Below are 19,330 nucleotides of genomic sequence, written 5' to 3'. Positions count from 1 at the left end.
GGGTGCGCATGACTATCCTTTGCGTATTTTTGTACCACAGTATCACCCCACTTCCTTGTATGTGAACCTTGTTTTACCCCATTGGTTACAGTCTGGCAAGACACCACACACTGCAGCCGCCCCCCTGCCGGCGTCGTACTTGGCACGGAGGTAGAACCAGTGTGCCGACGCTGGCAGCGCGGCGTGGCTGCTAGCTATATTTGGGGGGCAAACAGCCGTGTGCGGCCGGCAAGTGTGTGCACGAATTATTTTTGCTTGCAGACAGCACTTTATTCTTTACAGTATTATGAATTTCTCGCGAACGACGCGCGGAATCAAAGCTATCGTCCTAGACCGCGATCATTGTAGCTTTGAAGACCGCGGAATCAAAGCTACCTTGAGTAGCACTTAGTTTTCGGGCCCATCAGTTCGCGAAAGGGCGCACTTGCAGCATGAGTTCAGTTCTTGAAACGCGTCAAGGCTCCGAAAAGTGTCTTGAGGCCAAGTTTTACTCAAATTACATTTGTGAATAGTAGGGTGTGATGACTCGGAAAAGCAAACGAGCAGAAAATGAGGAAAACACCGCTGGCGTATTCGGCCATGTTTGTGTTATCCTACCACGATGGAGCCTACAATTCATTGCCACCTCCGTATAGCGTTGGCAGAGCACGCCTAGAGCCAGTGGGTTTGGAAAGATTCGGCTTTTACCAGGGGGCTCTCTATCCTTGTAGAATTAGATGACAAAGGAAGAGAAGAATTTGTCGTGTGAACTGAACCTTTGGGCCCGCATTTTTCTAAACCGTTTGTAAGTTTTGATTTTCGTATCTTAGGTTACTGGCTGATTTATTTCCAGGCATCTACACACCAAAACATATCAAACCAGATACAATATTTCAGTACTTTTGATTAAAAGCTCGCATTACTGAGAAGAGAAATCTGCGTCCAGTATTTATGCGTCAAAAATAACTAGCCATATTTTAAAGTGGAGCTGTGTTGGCAGATAGGTTTTGATACATTTCTTGCCGTCCTCCTGAAACATGTCCGACGCTTTACAAGTTTTCAAAAAGCGATTCATTCCTCAGTGCGAGGCATTTCTTAGCTGGCTCTCAAGATTTTAAATGGTTCCAAGAGCAATATGTGTACGAGCCATTGCTTCCAAAAAATGCTTCTCTACATTCTGTGGATGTTCTGTTGACTGTCTACGAACTTAATTGCTATCCTCCGTACTCTTACTTCCTATTCACAGTCGTCTTTAAAAAGTGGTTTTAAGTTAGGATGTCTTTTTTGTATTGATGAACTTCCGTAGGATGACCACTGAACTTGGTTTCAGTTGCTTAGTTCAACCTGAACTTAACGTAAACTTATTGCCTAATGTCTGGATTCGCTTATTAATTTTTCATTTTTAATTGTGAAGGCATTCTGAAGGTTGGCGTCAGTGCGGTAGCCCAGGCCCCTCCTTTGATGCAGGGAGAGCGGTTTTTTATTTCTTCAAAGGTTGAAGCCCAATTTGAGGACCTTTTTATCGTGACCAGCAGCAGCAGCCTACTAGGTCCCCTGCAGGACGACGGCCTCTCCCACTGACCTTTCGCCGCACCTGTCGGGCGCTAACCGAGCGCATTCTTTGCCACCACATATTCTTATTACCTACGTCGAGACAAATGTGTATTTGTTTGTTACCCTGGTAGCTCACCTGTTGTCAGTTCGTCGCACGGTAGAAATTACGATGGTGAGGTCTGCCTGATGTGGTGTCCGGTGGTGGTGATTAGATTATTAAATTCTGCGCTCGTAAGGTGTTACGGTAAGTGCTCCGATATTTGGCTCATTATCAGTTGCTGCATGAGTTGTCGTTTCTTCTTTCCTTTTACCTGGTCTTGTTATGGTTAGGCGTTTGATAATTTATGGAATTTGTAATTTCTCTTTTTTGGCGATTGCGTGATCGGCTCTGCTGCTTTAGTCAGGAACCATGCCGAGCGGTTTTACGTGATATAACCCCGACGGCATTGCGTCATCCGTCGTTTGCCAAACAGAGCTTGCGCCGAAAACCGAACCGCGAGAATGTCGATTATTAGTGTGAAAATTCGTGTATTTGCAGGCTATATAACGGGCTCAAATATTGTTTGTTACATGTCATATTTATGTTCTCCTGATTCTTCATATACTAGTGTTAATTGTTTGCACCCTGTGTTTATTGGTCATGCAATCTTGGTGCCGGTAGCAGTTCCCATTCAAAACATCGCGCAGTGGCTGCTCAGGGGGTAAGGTAATGCTTTGCTGACCCCCACGACGTGGGTTCCCTACTCGACAGCAGCGGCCATTTCCCTGATGGAAGCAGAACACAAAATCAGCTGGCTGTCGAGATTTCGACGCACGTTATAAGGACCAATTAAATCCCGAGCCGTCTACATCGGCGAGCCTCACATGCCAGGTGTTGAATGGGCCCATGAGGTATCAAAAATAAAACTTTTTAACTTCCTCTGGAGCGGTGGCGTAGGGTGCAGCGCTGGCGTAGAGGTAGAGCATCCGCCTCTCGTGCAGAAGGACCATGGCTCGAATCCCGGGGCCGGACAATTCCCACCAGATATATAAAGGGAAAAAAAATCCGCGTATTGATGGTATTGCAGAATGGGGCTTGGGGTGCGGCCTGACCCCGGCAACCATTGCCGGTAACGCTCTCCCTCACCAGAGCAGGATTGGGCACGCTTTTGTGGTAACGGCCACAACCTCCCATGAATACGCCAATTAACCCACAACCCTCAGTCTCCAGTGGCTGCGCGCCTGTGTAGTAACGGCCACAACCTCCCATGAATACGCCAATTAACCCACAACCCTCAGTCTCCAGTGGCTGGGCCGTGGCGCATTAGAGGGTGCTAAGAATCCCTGCACTCGGGCAGGCCACCATTAGAATATGAACCTGCCAATGTGTAACACGAGAACCTTATCTAGTCAAGCGAGTATAGATGTGTTGTTCGAGGAATAAAGGGCATTAAATGGGATTTCATAGGGCTTAGTGAGGTTAGGAGGACAGGTGAAGCCCTTACGGAGCTGAAAAAAGGACACGTCCTATGTTACTGTGGTCTACTGGACAGAAGAGAATTGGGAGTGGGATTTATACTCAATAAATGCATAGCTGGCAACCAAGAAGAACAGTATAGCAGTAATGAAAGGGCAGCAGGTCTTGTAATTAGGTTCAATAGGAGGTAGAAGCTGAAGGTGGTACAAAGCTCTTCGTCCACATACAGCCACGACGACAAGGCAGTGGAACGCCTCTATGAAGATGTGGAAACGGCAATAGCTAAAGTAAAAACACAGTATACCGTAGTTATGGGGGCTTTGAATTCTAAAGTTGGCGAGAATCAGCTGACAACATGATAGTTGAGAACTATGGTCTGGGCTGTAGAAATAGCAGGGGGACCTGCTACAGGGGGGGGGGGGGGGAATAGCTGAGCTTGCAGAACGGAATAACCTGCGCTTAATGAATACCTTCGTCTGTAAACGGGAGAGCCGGAAGTGGACGCGGAGGATCCCGAATGGGGAGCATAAAATGAAATACACCACATATGCGATACCCTGGCGTCGTGAAGGATGTGGAAGTGCTCGTAAGGGTAAGGTGTAGTGACCCCCATATGGTAAGATCTTGAATTAAACTAGATTTGAGGAGGGACCGCAACAAGCTAGTACGAAAGAAACCGAATAATGAGCTAACAGCACGACGTAAAGTAGAATTCAGGATCGCGCTGCAGAACCGATATTAAGCTATTACCGAGGAAGCCGAGCTTACGACACAGGAAGCCAGCGACAACCTTACACGCATTATCACGGAGTGTGCTGTAGAAGTCTGGGGCACGATGGCTAGACAGGATACTGGTAAACTTTCCCAGGAGAGGAAAGATCTAATAAGGAAACGGCGAACCATGACTATCTCCACCCCAGCTGACAGAATAGAACTATCGGAGCTTTCGAAGTTAACCAATAAGCGTAAGACAGCTGACATACGGAAGTATAATATGGAGAGGATCGAATACGCTGTAAAGAACGGAGGTAGCCTGAAAGCAGTGAAGAGACGTCTTGGCGTGGGGAAAAATCAGATGCATGCACTTAAAGACAAGCAAGGCAATGTCATCACAAATAGGAATAAAATATTCGCAGCAGCCCAGAAGTTCTGTAGGGATCTGCACAGTAGCCGGGACATCCAGGATAATGCTGAACGAGAAAGTAGTTCAGAGAAGATAGACATCCCACCAGTAACGACCGAAGTAGTAAGAAAGGCTTTGAAAGAAATCGAAGGGGGCAAAGCACCCGGTGAGGATCAGATAACAGCAGACCTCTTGAAGGATGGCGGAGAAATGGTACTTGAAAAGCTGGCAAACCTGTATACGCAATGCCTAATGACCCCAAGTGTACCGGAATCTTGGAAGAACGCGAATATTATCCTAATCCATAAAAAAGGTGACACGAAGGACTTAAAAATTACAGGCCGATCAGCTTACTGTCAGTCGTCTACAAGGTACTAACCAAGGTAAAAGCTAACAGAATTTCTGCAACCTTAGATTTCAGTCAACCTAAAGAACAAGCAGGACTCCGTAAAGGTAATTCAACAATGGACCATATTCACATGATCAATCAGGTATAGAGAAATGCGCTGAGTATACTGAACCCCTATATATTGCCTTCATAAATTATGAGAAAGCATTTGACTCGGTCGAAACCCTAGCAGTCATTCAGGCATTACAGAATCAACGGGTAGATGAGCATTATGCAAGAATACTAGAGGATATCTACAATGGGTCCAGAGCTACCATCATCCTCCATAAGGAGAGCAGTAAATACCTATAAGGAAGGGCGTTAGACAAGGAAACACAATCTCTCCAATGTTATTCGCAGCATGTTTACAAGACATATTCAGAATGTTGGATTGGGAACAGGTGGGAGTAAGGGTTAATGGAGAATATCTCAGTAACCTCTGGTTTGCCGATAACGTTACCTTGCTAAGTAACTCGGTGGACGAATGGCAAAGCATGCTTCCCGCACCTGGACGGACAGAGTAGAACCGTGGGCCTGAAAACTAATATGCAGAAAACCAAAGTAATGATCATTAACCTCGGGACAGCACAGCAGTTTGGGATAGGGGGCGAGGTAGGGAAGTGTTTAGCAAATATATCTACTTCGGCCAAGTTGTGACTCCCGGTCCCAACCATGAGGCAGAGATAATTAGTTGGGTCAGAATGGGGTGGAGTGCATACGGCAGACATTCTCAGATAATGAATAGCAGCCTACCATTGTGCCTGAAGAAGAAAGTGTGTGACAGCTGCATATTACCGGTACTCACCTACGGGGCAGAAACTTGGAGGCTCACTAAGAGGGTTCAACTTAAATTGAGAACGACTCAGTGGGCAATGAAGCGGAAAATGATAGGTGTAACATTAAGGAACAAGAAGAGGGTGGAGTGGGTGAGGGAACAAATTCGTGTTAAGGACATATTAGTAGAATTTAAGAAGAAATGGACGTTGGCAGGGCATGTAATGCGAAGGCATGATAACCCTTGGTCATTAAAGGCCAACTGCACTCAAATTTAACCCTGACTAAATTTCTTTGTGTAGTATGTGTAGTAGGTACCATGAGAACTACTGCGACTCAGTAGTGCGAGAGAACTACCATGAGAACTACTGCAACTACTGCGACTCAGAATAACGCCCTTGCAGACAACAAAGCACCTGCCAGCGTGTCGCGCAAACAGCCAGTTAGCGGAAGTGACATGCCAGCCGTCCAGGACGATCGGCCTGCCTCGCAGCGGGAGAATGCAGGAAACTCGTACTTCGCGCCGCCGGTGCGCCTGGCTTACATGGCTCCGAAGAGGCTTCGTTAACCGTACGCTTCTCTCCTTTTCGAGTGTCATCGCGACAGCATGCCTACGCGGTGTGCTGCTGTCGGAGGGCACGATTAGTGCCGTGCTTGAGGGACAAGCGCTCGCTTTTCCGCGCGCCTCGCACACCCCCGCACGCGCTCGCTCGCACACTCCTCCTGGGTTACCGAGCAGGCCGCGCCGGCCGGTCAGCACAGCTCGCGCCGTCAGGCCACAGGATTGAGAGGCCAGGCCATGGAGGAAAGAAACTCAGGAGAGGCCCCTAGCATCCCAATGCATTGCGAAAAGTGTGGAGGAAGTGGCGTCATTTTTCTTGAGCCCATGGACAATGTTGCTTACTTGTTTACAACTGCGGTGGCCAAATTTGGGCAAATAGAACAGACAATTTTTAAGGCGCTTGGTATGTGGCTGCCTCGCAACGCTTGCAAACTAGCGCAGTCGCTACGAAAAACGTTTTTAGATTAGGCCAGTTTGAAAACTACGCCGTCGGAGGCGGCCTTAACTCGTACGCGTTCGCCATCCCGCGAGGCTGTTGCTATGACGACGACAAACGCTACTTTGCCAGGCTTAAGAGCTGAAAAATCGTCCTTCTATCTCAAAAACGAAGGCCGTTTTTCGATTGAAACTTTGGGTGAGGGTTAGAATGGGCAAAGTGAAGGCGAAATCAACAGCTTAGAACATGACATCGCACCGAGGAATTAGCGACGAAGCTGTTTTCGCTGCGAAGCGGGAGGGCAGGGCGACGCCATGTTAGTCAAATCAAACCGGAGATAGCAAAGGATGATGGGATAGAGTGCTGGGCTCCGTGGGCTGAAGTCATGGCGGGACTCGGCTTCACAAATGTGACGTCAGGGCCTCTCCTAACCTTTTCTTTCCTCCATGGGCCAGGCCGTCTGGCCGCTCGCACAAATGGCTGATACGTCACTTCCGCCTTCCCGTAATGGCCGCGTTTTGCCCAGTTTCGTTTTCAAAATCGTCGACTTTTGCTGGTCGCTTGCGGCGTAATTACGCACATTTTAGGTGTCATACTTCGTACATTGCGGTCTTTTTAGTCATACTAGGCAGGAACAGTGATTTCGCGCGGTTGAAATTTTGAGTGCAGTTAGCCCTTAAGGGTAACAAAGTGGATCCCTAGAGAATGCAAGTGTTGCAGGGGGCGGCAGAAAGTTAGATGGGCAGATGAGATGAAAAGTTTGCGGTGATAACTTCGTCCCAGTTGGCACAGGACCGGGGTATTTGTAGAATAATGGGAGAGGCCTTTGCCCTGCAGTGGTCGTAGATAGGCAGGTGGTGGTGATAATGATGAATGGATGATGTCTCCGAGAGGCACCGTGATGTGCTGGCATCAGGTGTGTGCTGCGGCTGGCGACGTGTCTGCGAGCATGCTGCATTCGCAAACTCGTAAAGCGTGCTCCACTGCCTACCACGACACCTGCTGCTGAAAATCCGTATCGGTTCCTTCTTCTCCGCCGTAGTATCATTGGCCTTCATTTCACGCTTCAGGAGCCACTGCGCCCTATTCCAGATTTAGGCGAGCCCCCACACTTGTCTGCCGCAGTTGCAGCTTCGGGGTGACAGGGATGACCTATTTTTGTGGATGCTTGAAGAGCACGGTTTCTAACGGACGGCTACGTGACATCGGAAAATATAAAAATGAAGGTAATAATGCCATCGCTTTAATACATAGGTCCTAGCGCTTTTCAACGATCTGGTGACAGGTCTAGCGCCTCACTCGCCGAAATAACACAGCTGGAACACAGAGAGTGCGTGCGTGCGTGCATGATTGCGCGTGCGCGTGCCATCGCTCGTGTGTGTGTGCGTGTGTGTTTGCGTGAGTGCGTGCGTTCGTGCGTGTGTGTGTTCGTCTATGTCTGTGCGTGTGTGTGTGTGCGCGCGCGCGCATTGTGTGTTTGTGTGCGTGTGTGCGTGCGTGTGCGCGTGCGTGCGCGTGTGTGCTTGTACGTGTGTGTATGTGTGCGTGCGTGCTTGCGGGCGTGCGTGCGTGCGCGTGCATCGCAGAATTGTTTGTACGGGCTGTATGCCACTGTCACATATAGCCTGTATTTTTGCAAAAATATCGTGTACGTAATCCCGTTTGTCCTGTATAAGGATTTGTACGTGCCGATTTGGGTAAAAGTCAGGGCTTATGATATCTTCTGGGTTGCTGAAAAAAAGGCGGTTGTTCAGCGAAGGTCGGTCTTCCGGCTGCCTTTCTCATGCTTTTTTTCCCTACAAAACATGGAAGTAACATTTGGTCTTGGAGGGTGCTTCACCCTAACTGAATATTCCAGAATAAATCTAAGTGATACTGATAATTTACGTTTTTGTCGTCCTCGAAAGTCACGTGCGTTGCATACGGAAGCAAGCGTTTCCATTCAAGTTGGTGAAAGTTAGGTAGGCGGAATATTGAAGTAAGATGAAAGTATGTGCGTAGGGGAAAATAAGGTACGGCTGGCCCTCCTCTCTTCTATGAATTAGCATGCAACATGAGCCATTTATCCCGCTTTGTGGTTCTTTAGCTATTTCGCGTTTAGTTTATCAACAATGAGGCAAGACCTTTTATGTTTCTTATGTCCAGCTCATAGTGACGCAAGTGGCTCAAAAACCATGTTTATTCCGGGGAACGTTTGCAGGAGGGTTGCAAGCTGGGCTAGTTGTAAATGGCTTCCCTGGTCAAACCAGCGCAAACTTAAACAAAGGCGAAAGAAATGCAACGCAACGACGAAAAACTGAAATTGAATGTCAAGGAAGCTGGATATAAATATTCAACAAAAACAAAAAAAACTAATAAAAAGACACTGCGGATGAGCGAAATAGGTTGACCAACGTCACCGTGATAAGGCAAATAGATATAATCCTGCTACAATCATCTCCCACGCAGATATGAAAATCTCTTTGCGATGTAGACATACGCCTGCTTGGCTGACATATCTGTTTCCTCGTTCTGCTATGTAGAAGGCCTCCATATTTTCGCGGGGTGTTTGTTCACAGTGCCTAAATAAAACGTTAGTTGACGGAAAGTAGGTTTTACACTTGCTGCCCTCAGAACAATGCGAAGATAAATGAGATGACAGAGGTCTCTTTAATGACACTTCATGCTTTTTAAAACGCACGTTGGCACAGCGACCACTTTTTTCAACAAACGTACGGCCACAGGGTAAATGAATGCTGTACACAACACCCCTCCCGCTGGCGACATAGCGGTTCTAGTGGCTAACAGCACAACCAACCCGTTTCTTATCACTTCCCCGCTTCATCTTTCTGTCAAGCCTGCCACGTACAGTACGCAAATTAGTGCGAGCCATCATAGCCAGTTGCTCTCTATAGCGATGGTCCAATTTTTGTATTAGGCGATACGTGATTCTATGAATGTATGAAATTACGGCAGCTTTCTTGGGCTTTTGTGTGTCCTCTGCAACATCCCGGCAGTCGAATTAGTTAAAAATACCGTTTGTTAAAACCCCAAATTTGATACAAACGCCAGTGCAATATCGTGTTTTCGCTCAGAAGTTTCCAAATCGTGCCAACACTTGATGACAAAATCTTTCAATGCACAAGTTAAAAAGTTCAGGGAGGAGGATTTCCACATCACCTCTTGTCATGGTAATATGAAACACTTCTGAAAATCCTGAAAACCAAATCTGGCAGATGGGGTGTTGCAGAGGACACAGAAACGACCAAAAAAGTGGCTGTCGTGCCCTACACTCATACCATCGCGCACAGCTTAAAAAAAGTGGGCAATCGCCATGGAATGCAAGTGGCTATAACGGCTTGCAACATGTGACGTCTGTATGTGGCAGGCTTGACAGAAAGGTAAAGCGGGGAAGTGATAGGAAAGGGGTTGGTTGTGGTGTTAACCACAAGAACCGCTATGTCGCCAGCACAAGCGGGGGGGGGGGGGGTTGTGTACAGCATTCATTTACCCTGAGGCCGAGCTTTTGTTGGAAAACTAGTTGTATAAACCTGCGTTGGAGAGAGCCTGAATTGTCATTAAAGGGCCCGCATCATCGAACCTTTCTACGCATTGTGGTAAGTGTAGCGAATGCAAACCTAATTTTTCTGTAACTATCATTTTATTTAGGCACCGTGAAAAAACAACCCGCGAAAATAAGGAGGCCTTCCACATAGCAGAGCGAGTAGACAAGTGTTTCAGCCAAGGAAGCGTGAGTCTCCATCCGAAAGAGATTGCATATCTACGGTGGCCTTGATTGTAGCGGGCGTATATCTTGTCGCATTATCTTCGTGACCATGGTAGACTTATTTCGCCCATGCGCAGTGTCTGTATATTGCCTTTTCTTGTTCGTATTCAGTGTTTATATTCACCTATTTTGGCATTAAGCTTTAGTTGTTAGTCCTTGTGTTACCCTTCCTTCGACTTTTTTTCAGTTCGCACTGCTTTTATCCAAGAATTGTGAATGTTTGACTGATTTTAACGAGCCTACCTATTTCACCTGATTCCTGCTACTTTAAGTCTCACGGTCACATTACAGGCTTCTTCTTGAGTACATATCGGTAACACTAGGCCAAAACCAATAACCGGTCACTGTGTCCTCACATACAGAACTTAAGAGATCGTTGAGTGTTCGTGTAAGGATGCGTTCGAGAGTGGCACTTGGGATTTTCTTGCTCAAATCCCGACCAGGGAAAAATTACCCAACTTTCTTTTCACATCGGCTAATCCTTGTGCATTCATCTTGATTCGGACGTTTTGTTCCTCGCTTTGGAGATTTTAGCGCCGTCCTTATGAATAGGATTCCCATTAAACCACTAGAGATTTTAATTTCGTTTTCGTGTAAACTTGAAGCGGAAGCTGCTGTTTGTTGGATACAAAGCGTAGAGGTGTGAACTAAAAGTCAACAGAAAAATTGGCTCTCCGAGACTGCCCGAGTAAAAACATCACAGAGACCCATAGTGCCAGTCTAGTGACAATAATCAGAGCGAAAACATCAGCCGCATCCGCCACCGACGGGATACGCTTGGAGCTCTAACGATCACGCTGGATTTGTATGTCTCCAGAATCACACGGTGAGCCGGAGGCATTTGTCTATAACACTCAATTCGCCACCCCGGCTCTTCCGCCGTACGCCTATAAGGAGCCCACTCGTACAAGCGTTCAGACTTAAACATACAATTATCTGCGGCGCAAAAACCCACGCTGAGGATACGCGAGGTCTCGAAACTCAAAACTCCAGATTGCCATCCGTGGTGACAACTCTGCGGAACAGCTGGCTACGTTTTCCACAACAGATAAATGCGTGGTAAGGAAACGCCACGACAACGTTTTTTAGAGTGCTTGACACGTTGTTGTGTGCATCATCAAGGCTTGTGTACTCTTTCGGTTTACTGTGAATCACAACTGTGACCCCACAAATAGAAACTTTAACAAGATTTCTTTGCCTCTGCGTGTTTATCTTATAAACAAGAAGTTTTTCTTTATTACCTAATTTAGCAGTATACTATCAGAAAAAAGCTAATGGAATGCCTAAAAAAAGGAGGCTAAAACATTAGATGCGTCTTTTAAATTGAAGCCCAAGTACAATTACCGCCACTTGCCCAACAGCTAAAAGCAATTGTTTTTTTTAAGTTACAATGGCACCACACTCAATCATTCCGCCATAGGTTTCTTCATTATTTAGTATCGTAGTTCTACGGACCTATAGTGTGTTACGAAGATTTTGTTGTTCTGTTTAATAATGCCCTCGTGCCACTGTTGTAACTAAAAGAGTATATTCAAATAAAATAACCTTTAAATTTCAGCCCAGACACTTCTTTCAATACTCCTTTTAATGTGTTTTGTGTGATGTGTTGACAAAGTTTAGTATAGTTGCCCACGTGCGGTTCTGGGTTATTTCGACAAGTTGCAATCACCTCTAAAAGAAAGAGAAAAACTTCTGTTTCTAAAATTAACCAAAAAAATTACCCATTACAAATAGCATGAAAAAAATGCCAAAGTAATCACTGAAAATGCGATATGGTTAACACATAAGAAATGTGATTCCGCAAGTTTACTTCCCTGCGTCAGGTGGAGCCATGACATCACCTCTGCGCAACATAGAAGTACCGCTACCATGACACCACCTACAAATGCCATTTACAATAGCTCTTGCCTTAAAAGAAAAAGTATATAAGCACTGCGACCGAACAATCTATTACCTGAATTATCAGCCTATTCCGGTGAAACAATTCACGATATTCAAACGCGTTAGTGGAATTCAGTACGTGTCTGTTTTCAGAACAAATATGAATTCACTACGGCAGCAGTGCGTAACTTTTGACGGGTACTAAGTGCAATCCCGGTATTGTATTTCGTTCGTAGGCTGCTTTCGGTACCCGCGTTTAATATGTTGTCGCGTATACAATGAGAAGAAACAGTAACATAACGGTACAATGCCGCAGAAAGCGAGGAGAAGACAGTAGAATCCAAAATGTGCGAACACCAACCTCCATCGTCTAAATCTGCACTTTACAACTCAGTTCAGATTATGTGGCACATACCGTACTGAGATTGATACTTCATTGCCGAAATATTAACAGCGGCATTAACCCATCTCGAAGAAAATATACTCGCTCTGCTTTGTGAAACAGCGCTGAAATAAACTCCGCACTTCGGTTTCATTACCCGAAATTGGCATCCGGCGAAGTTCAACGGAAGTAGTAAGGTTCAATCCTTGTTACATGTGCAACTTCGGACCGTGTTGTTGAGGGGGGGGGGAGCTGACGGCTCGCTCAGGGAGTACTTTATAGTTTACATTACTTCTCCGAAAGGCAACCTTCTAAGGGCCGAAGTAGTGGCAAATTAAGTTTGACGGAGTGGCGTCATCAGATAAGAGGCCTCCACACCCATAATTTCTGTTCCAGCTCCTATGTAACGTCTCGGTGTCCGAGGTTGTATCACTGTATGTCATTTGCTTGTTGGTGTCGGATTCACTGGCATGCAATCCGTCTTGCAGGTGCGGGATGTCCTCAGCTTGCGTGGTGGTGACGGGAGCCTGTTCGGGCAAAAGCATGCAATCTAACATTCTCAGCACTTCGCGGTAATAAAGTAAGTGGAATGGTGAGAAGCGTGTACTTTCTTCCGCCGCGGCATTATAAGCGAACGTCACATATGTTAGTATGCAGCCCAAGTTTCGATGGTCCGCGTGAACAAACAAACAAAGCATATTGGCTGTGGTCCCAGTTACCCGTTCGGTCAGTCGGTTTGCTTGCGGGTGATAGGCCGTCGTCCTCCTGTGACTTATGTAGGTGAGCTGCAAGACCCCTTTGGTTATATATGCCATGAATGCTGTTTCTCGGTCTTTATTCACTATGGTTGGGTCGCCATGTAGGAGCACTATGTTGTCCATATTAAACCTCGCCACTTCGTCGGCAGTGCCGCGAGGAAGAGCCTTGGGTTCGCATATCGAGTTAGAAAGATCGTGGCTAGAACAATCTATTTGTTACCCACGAATGATAGAATGATGTGTCCCAACAGTGATGGCTACTACGAACTTACCGCTTGACCCTTTCAAAAAGTTTGGTCCAGTAATAAGGTAGGCGTATGCGCGGCAGCATGCGGGTTAAGCCAAGCTGTCCCAACGGCGGTTCATCATGGCAGGCCTGTTGGATTTCTTGTCGTAAGACATTCGATGCAACAAGCAGGTACGGATTTCTGTGGGTGCAAATTTTTTTTATTGAGGGCGTCCTCCTGAAGACAAAATGATGTATTGCCATGTGAGGAAAGCTTCGGTGGTCGGGGAACACTTCTTTCCATGTAACTGATAAGAGGAGCAAGCTATGGGTCGTGTTGATGCTCTCGGCCAAGGGCAGAAAAGGTCACTGCACCCAAGAAGCCGTCGTAATTGTCTTCGCGAATGGCTCCGAAGAATTAATGAATACGCACTAACTGTTTATTCGAACGTTTCCGACAATACCACTACGCCGTCTACGTACACCAGACACGATTGCCATTTCAGGCCACATAGAACAGTGTGCATCATCATTAAGAAAGTCTCCGGAGCGGAGCACAATCCAAATGGTAGTACCTCAAACTCAAAAGCGCAAGTCCGGAGTAGTAAGGGCGGTTTTCCTTCATGATCCCTTTCGTCCACCTCCATTTGACAATATCCGCTGCGCAGATCAAGAGAAGAGAAATACCCAGAATTGCGCAGGCGATCCAAGGAGTCGTCGATGCCTGGAAAAGCGTAGTTTCCCTTTTTTGTAACCTTGCTCAGTTTTTTGTAGTTGACGCCCAAGTAAAGCGTTCCGGCTTTCTTTTCGACCCGTACCAGTGGCGACGCCCATGGGCTATCCTAAGGTTGTATGACATCGTCCTCGAGCATTTCGATCCCTTGGCGAGGAAGAGTCTCCTATTGTGTAGCGGAAACTCTGTATGGGCGTTGGTGTATTGTTCGCTCATTATCGTCGGTGATTATCGGATGTGCAGCAGGGAGTGGTCTGTTGCATCTCAGACGACAGTGGCAAAAAGAGTCTAACCTATAAAAGCTGCTCCCGCTGGGACGTAGTCAGGTGGGAATGTACGAAGTCTCTTAGAAAAATCATCATCATCATCACCAGCCTGTCTACGCCCACTGCAGGGCAAAGGCCTCTCCCATTATTCTCCAATTACCTCGGTCCTGTGCCAACTGTGACCAATTTATCCCCGCAAACTTCTTGATCTCATCTGCCCATCTAACTTTCTGTCGCTCCCTGCAGCGCTTGCCTTCTCTAGAAAAATATGCTTAGAAAAATGCTTGCTTAGAAAAATATCTGACCATAATTTTTTGCGAACACCTCATGGATATGATACAAGCGCGCTTGCAGGAGCCGACCTTGAAGGCGCGGGCGCAGGCGTGAATTTTCTCACCTGCGGATTGGGTCAGTCACTGGGACGCAGCGTTTGAGTAAGGTAGTGCACAGTGCTCTCGTCGGTTTTTTTATTGCAAGGAAAATGACGGAGCGACGGGAGCAGCGCTAATGCATCGAATTTAGCCGGAAATAGTGCAACAGCCAAGTGGAAAGCATTCGGAAGAAGAAACGGGTTTCGGTGAAGATTCTAAAAGCAGCACCAACTAAGGAGTGGTAGAACCGGTGTAAAGGTGGTCGCAAATTGGTGGAGAGCAAGCCACGCTCTGGTCGGCCTGCAACATGCTGAAATAAGCAGGTCATTGCCGAAGTGAACGCTGTGATGATGCGACACCGTCGTGGGACGATCGGAGAAATTGCGAAAGAGTTGGGCATCAGCACTTTTTCTGCGCATTTCATTATTACTGAAGATTTGGCCATGAAGAGGTTGCGGCATGCCGAAGCTGCTCACGGCCGAGCAAGGGCAACTTCGTGTTGAAGTCTCAGAGGACATGCTGGAATCGACAAACAATGACCAGACTTCATAAACAACATAATCACTTGTGAGGAGTCTTGGGTGTCCGGATACCACCCGGAAATCAAATCCAGTGACTACAGTGGAAGCACCCCACGTCACCAAGACCAAAGAAGGCCGGCCAAGGGCGCAGCCACGTGAAAGTGACACTGCTTTATTTGACTCCCGCGATGTGTGGTACACCATGAGTACGTACGAGAGGGTCAAATAGTCACCAAACTGTACTGTAGGGCTTTGAAGAAGAATTTAGTCTTTGAAGAATTTAGAATTTACTTTGAAGAATTTAGTCTTCAAACATTATGGTTTTGTGAAGCAAGAATATATTTATTGCGCAGAAGGGTCACTAGATTTGGGCGGGTATTATTGAAGCGCAAATGTACAGTTGCAGTCAGAAGCAATTGAAGCGCTGGTACTGTGGCCGAACCACATCGGAGCGGCGTGTAGCTGCACCGGCGGCAAACGAAAAGACGAGAGCACGCATGCGCGCCTGGAGAGGGCGATAGCGCACCTATACATCCCAAAACACTTCTTTTAACCTGTATTCGAGAGTTCTTCCTAGCATACGGATTTCGGTTATGGCGCTGATAGCATACACAGCTAAAAATAGTTGAAGAAAAAAAAAACTTAGTACAGATCTCCTTGAGTGCGCCGATTCTCCGGCATCTCGCCTGCGCTTTAAGACTACCAAAGATGTTAAGATGTTGTCAGATGTGTCTGCGCTGTCAGCGCCCTCGCCGAGACCAGTATGTTGAAAAGAATGCGCGAAGCCAGATTAAAGAAGTTGTTTGAGATGTATAGGTGGGTTATCGCCGCCACCAGGGTCGCATGTGTGTTCTCGTCCTTTCGTTTGCCGTCGGTGCAGCTACAGGTGACTCCTATGCGGTTCGGCCACAGCTCCCGTGCTCCAATTATTTCTCACGGCACTGTATACGCCTTGACGACGCTAAAGCTTAAGGCACCGTGATATTGTAGAGTCGCTTGGCCCCACAGGCACCGTGAATGCCGCTATCACATGCCTTTTAATCCGACTGATTGGGAACAATGCAGATAATAGGTCTATGTACGCAGAACTAGGAGTCGTGCTTAAGTTTTCGAAGTCATTCCAGCCGCGTTGACAGACATTGCCTACAGTCGCACGAAAGCGGGTAGCAGATAGAAATTGCGAAGCGAACCATGAAAGGGTATGCCGTCAAGACTGTTGACGCGACTTGGCTGTGGTGTTAGGAAACATGGAGTTGGCCGCCCAAGCCACTGCGAGATGGCGTAACCATATTTTCATTTTCTGAGTTTCTACCTACTCCAATGTTAACGGCCGCCAAGTGTGTATCTATTTATCGGAGCGCCCCATGGTTAGAAATTCTACAGGGATTAGTATTTCATTTGCCTCGCAGCATCCATGTCAGTATTTATGAGGGAACACTGCAAATGTCACCTAAATACTGACATTTTACCTCATATATGTGATAACGTTTGTTTTTGCTCAGTAACGTCCACAACGATGAATATTGGCACCATATTTAGGTCCTTAATTTAGTGGTGGTTATATAATGGTTTTGTTAAAAATGGGTTAAATTTGGGCTTTTTCAAGGGACCGACAAATCCCTCGAAAATGTTGCATTCCCGCAACATTAAGCTGGAAGTCGTGTTTTCTTCTTGTAGCACACTGGCAGAAGGCACGGTCAAGTTGTACCTACACAAGATGAAACCTATGCAGTAAGCGGGAAGCTGACTGGCGTACCATAGGCAGCTGACCCTTTTGGAAATGTACCCCCCTAAGGGCGAGGCGTGACAGTTGGCGACAAGGTGGCATTGAATGCAGCCCTTTAGTACTGCAGGTCGCTCCAGCGATGTCTTTTTACTTTTTGGGAAAATGCATTTCGCGGGCTGAAAAGGTATACACGCGTTACTCAAATCATCCTCGTCTCGTGTGAAAGCAGCCTTGCAGTTTCAACTGCAAAAGTAAACGTCAATATGCTAATTACCCCAAGCTGGCAACTTGAAACGTGACCGGTAAAAAAGCGTGAGCACGAGCTATATGTAAAAGTCGGCACGTACAAGAATGGTCGTAGAAAATTATTGGCCCAATCTTGTACTCAGTGCTATAAGACGTTTTATAAAAATTTGTTGCCAGAGCATCTATGATATCTACGAAATTAGGACATCTAGTATCTACGAAATTAGGACATCTAGGCATTCCGACAGCATGCCTTCCGTTCCCGAAATTCCGCTACTACAGTTGTAAGAGCCGTTGAAATCCAACAAACGCCGCTTTGAATTACAGCAAACGTGTCCTTGGGTTATTTTTCAAGTAAAGAAAGCCTTCGATGCGGTTGACTATGGTATACTTCTTCAAAACCTAAAGTGTTATAGTTTTCGAGTCCTTTGTGTTTCTTTCAAGGCTATGTTCAGAGACGTACGCAGGTGGAAAACTACAAAATGCTGTCTATTCCTACAGGCGACGCACGGTATACCGCAGAGCTCTGTTAAGGTGTCAATTTAATTAGCACTACCTGACGGTGATTTACCCGATTCCGTAGATTAAGCAAAACTGAAATTTACTGAGTCCTACTGTGGTTCATAAGCAGGGGTCCAACATTGACAAATTGCAACTAATTGCGAATAGACAATCAGAATTATATCAACCAACACGTGCATGTCGTTTTCCTTGTCTTGCTCTCCTCCTCTACCAAACGTGTTTGCAAATCTTTCCCTTTCCCGATTAGCCCAACTGCTTCATTAAAACATATCAACACCGTCTGCAAGATGTTGAGCGATTTCAGTTTCGTCATTTGTCAGGTGCGGTACCATTTTCTTTTCACCATCATCATCATCATGATCTTATTCTCCTCCTGCTTCTTCTTCTAGTTGTTCTTCACCATCATAATCATTATCATCATCATCATCATCCTACTAAGGTCCACTGGTTGACGCAGGCCTCCAGCGCAGCGACACAGCTCCTGTTGACGTCCAGAGCGGAGGAAGCCAGGGCCACGGCTTCCCAAGACGGCGCCCTGGATTAAAGGTGCTCAGGAAAATAAAGTTTACTTCCTTCCTTCCTTCTCCCAATCACCTCCAACCGCTCTTGTTCTGCTCCTGATCGTTATAGAAGTTTTCATTATAGCGGTCTTGTTGGGAAGATGCTGCGAGAATTTTAATTCTTTTTGTCAGGAAATATACCATGTAAGTCACAATGATTTGTCACTCTCTTTCACTATGTTTTAGAGCACCTCGGTACCAAATGGGAACCTCGCAGCACGAATATATTTACAGTTATAAATGTTTTCTTTTTTTCGGTGCGGGGAGGGGGGGGGGGCGGGGGGGGGGGCAGCCGCGACAGTTCGTGTTTCTTTATAAGGGTTCTTTAAGGTTTTCCTTTACAAACCATATTCGCGTCATTGCATTGCTTGTCCCATAGTTTGACGAGTTAAACCAGTTCGGCAGACGCATGTTTAGTAAAGTTACAGCCAAAAGCCGAAATATAAACAGACCAGAGCCGCCGTAGCCATAATCGCAGAATAAGGAAATAGTCCAACACGTAGGACCTTCGAACAATTGACATAGGTTAAAAAACGCTTCCACTACATCGCACGGTTATTGCAAAAGAAGGAAAGGCCAAATTTAAACAGCGCTCATAGAAGCGGGGTAAGCAAAGTGTACTAAACACAAGCCATACCGGACCAGCCGGAGGGGTTATTTTGAAATAAAAAAGGAAATTTGTAGCTAGATCGGGTTTAAAGATTGTTTAAAAAGCTAAAGAAGAACATCCGCTGCATCGAACACTACGCTAGGAAGATGAAAAGTCTAAAAACGTTCAGTGCTACGCCGAAAAGCCGTGCCCCTGCTGAGCTAGCGTAACGGAAGGCGTTCGGTGTAGCACAAGTAAGGTCGCTAAAACTTACTTGAATAACTCGACAAACCCGGCATGATAAAAAGAACTACCGCAAAAACCAACACCTTCGCTGTAAAACAAAGGGGATGAAAGCTCGGTTAACACACGGTCTCGGCCACGGCACGAGCAGGCTTGGGAGCTGCTTTACGATGCAGCTGCTAACACATGTGTGCTTGTACACCGAGGTTGCCCTATGGATCCCCTTCTGCGCTGCTTCATCGGCCGCCGGTCGCTGCGATGTATCACC

General features: G+C 46.5%; 1 long non-coding RNA gene across 2 annotated transcripts in view; it reads right to left on the bottom strand.

Moving 5' to 3' along the window:
- Window positions 1–12,830, bottom strand: part of LOC144149325 (uncharacterized) — a 77,482-nt gene extending 64,652 nt beyond the window's left edge. For both annotated transcript variants that reach the window (XR_013318268.1, XR_013318267.1), the window contains exon 1: window positions 12,680–12,830. This is a non-coding gene — a long non-coding RNA (uncharacterized LOC144149325). The remainder of the gene's footprint in view (window positions 1–12,679) is intronic.
- Between the last annotated feature and the right edge of the window lie 6,500 nt (window positions 12,831–19,330).

Source organism: Haemaphysalis longicornis, unplaced genomic scaffold, assembly GCF_048455015.1.
Source record: "Haemaphysalis longicornis isolate Haplotype H1 unplaced genomic scaffold, Haemaphysalis longicornis Haplotype H1 scaffold_8, whole genome shotgun sequence".
In the NCBI taxonomy this organism is placed as follows: Eukaryota; Metazoa; Arthropoda; class Arachnida; order Ixodida; family Ixodidae; genus Haemaphysalis; species Haemaphysalis longicornis.
This window is presented reverse-complemented; position numbering and strand designations above follow the sequence as displayed.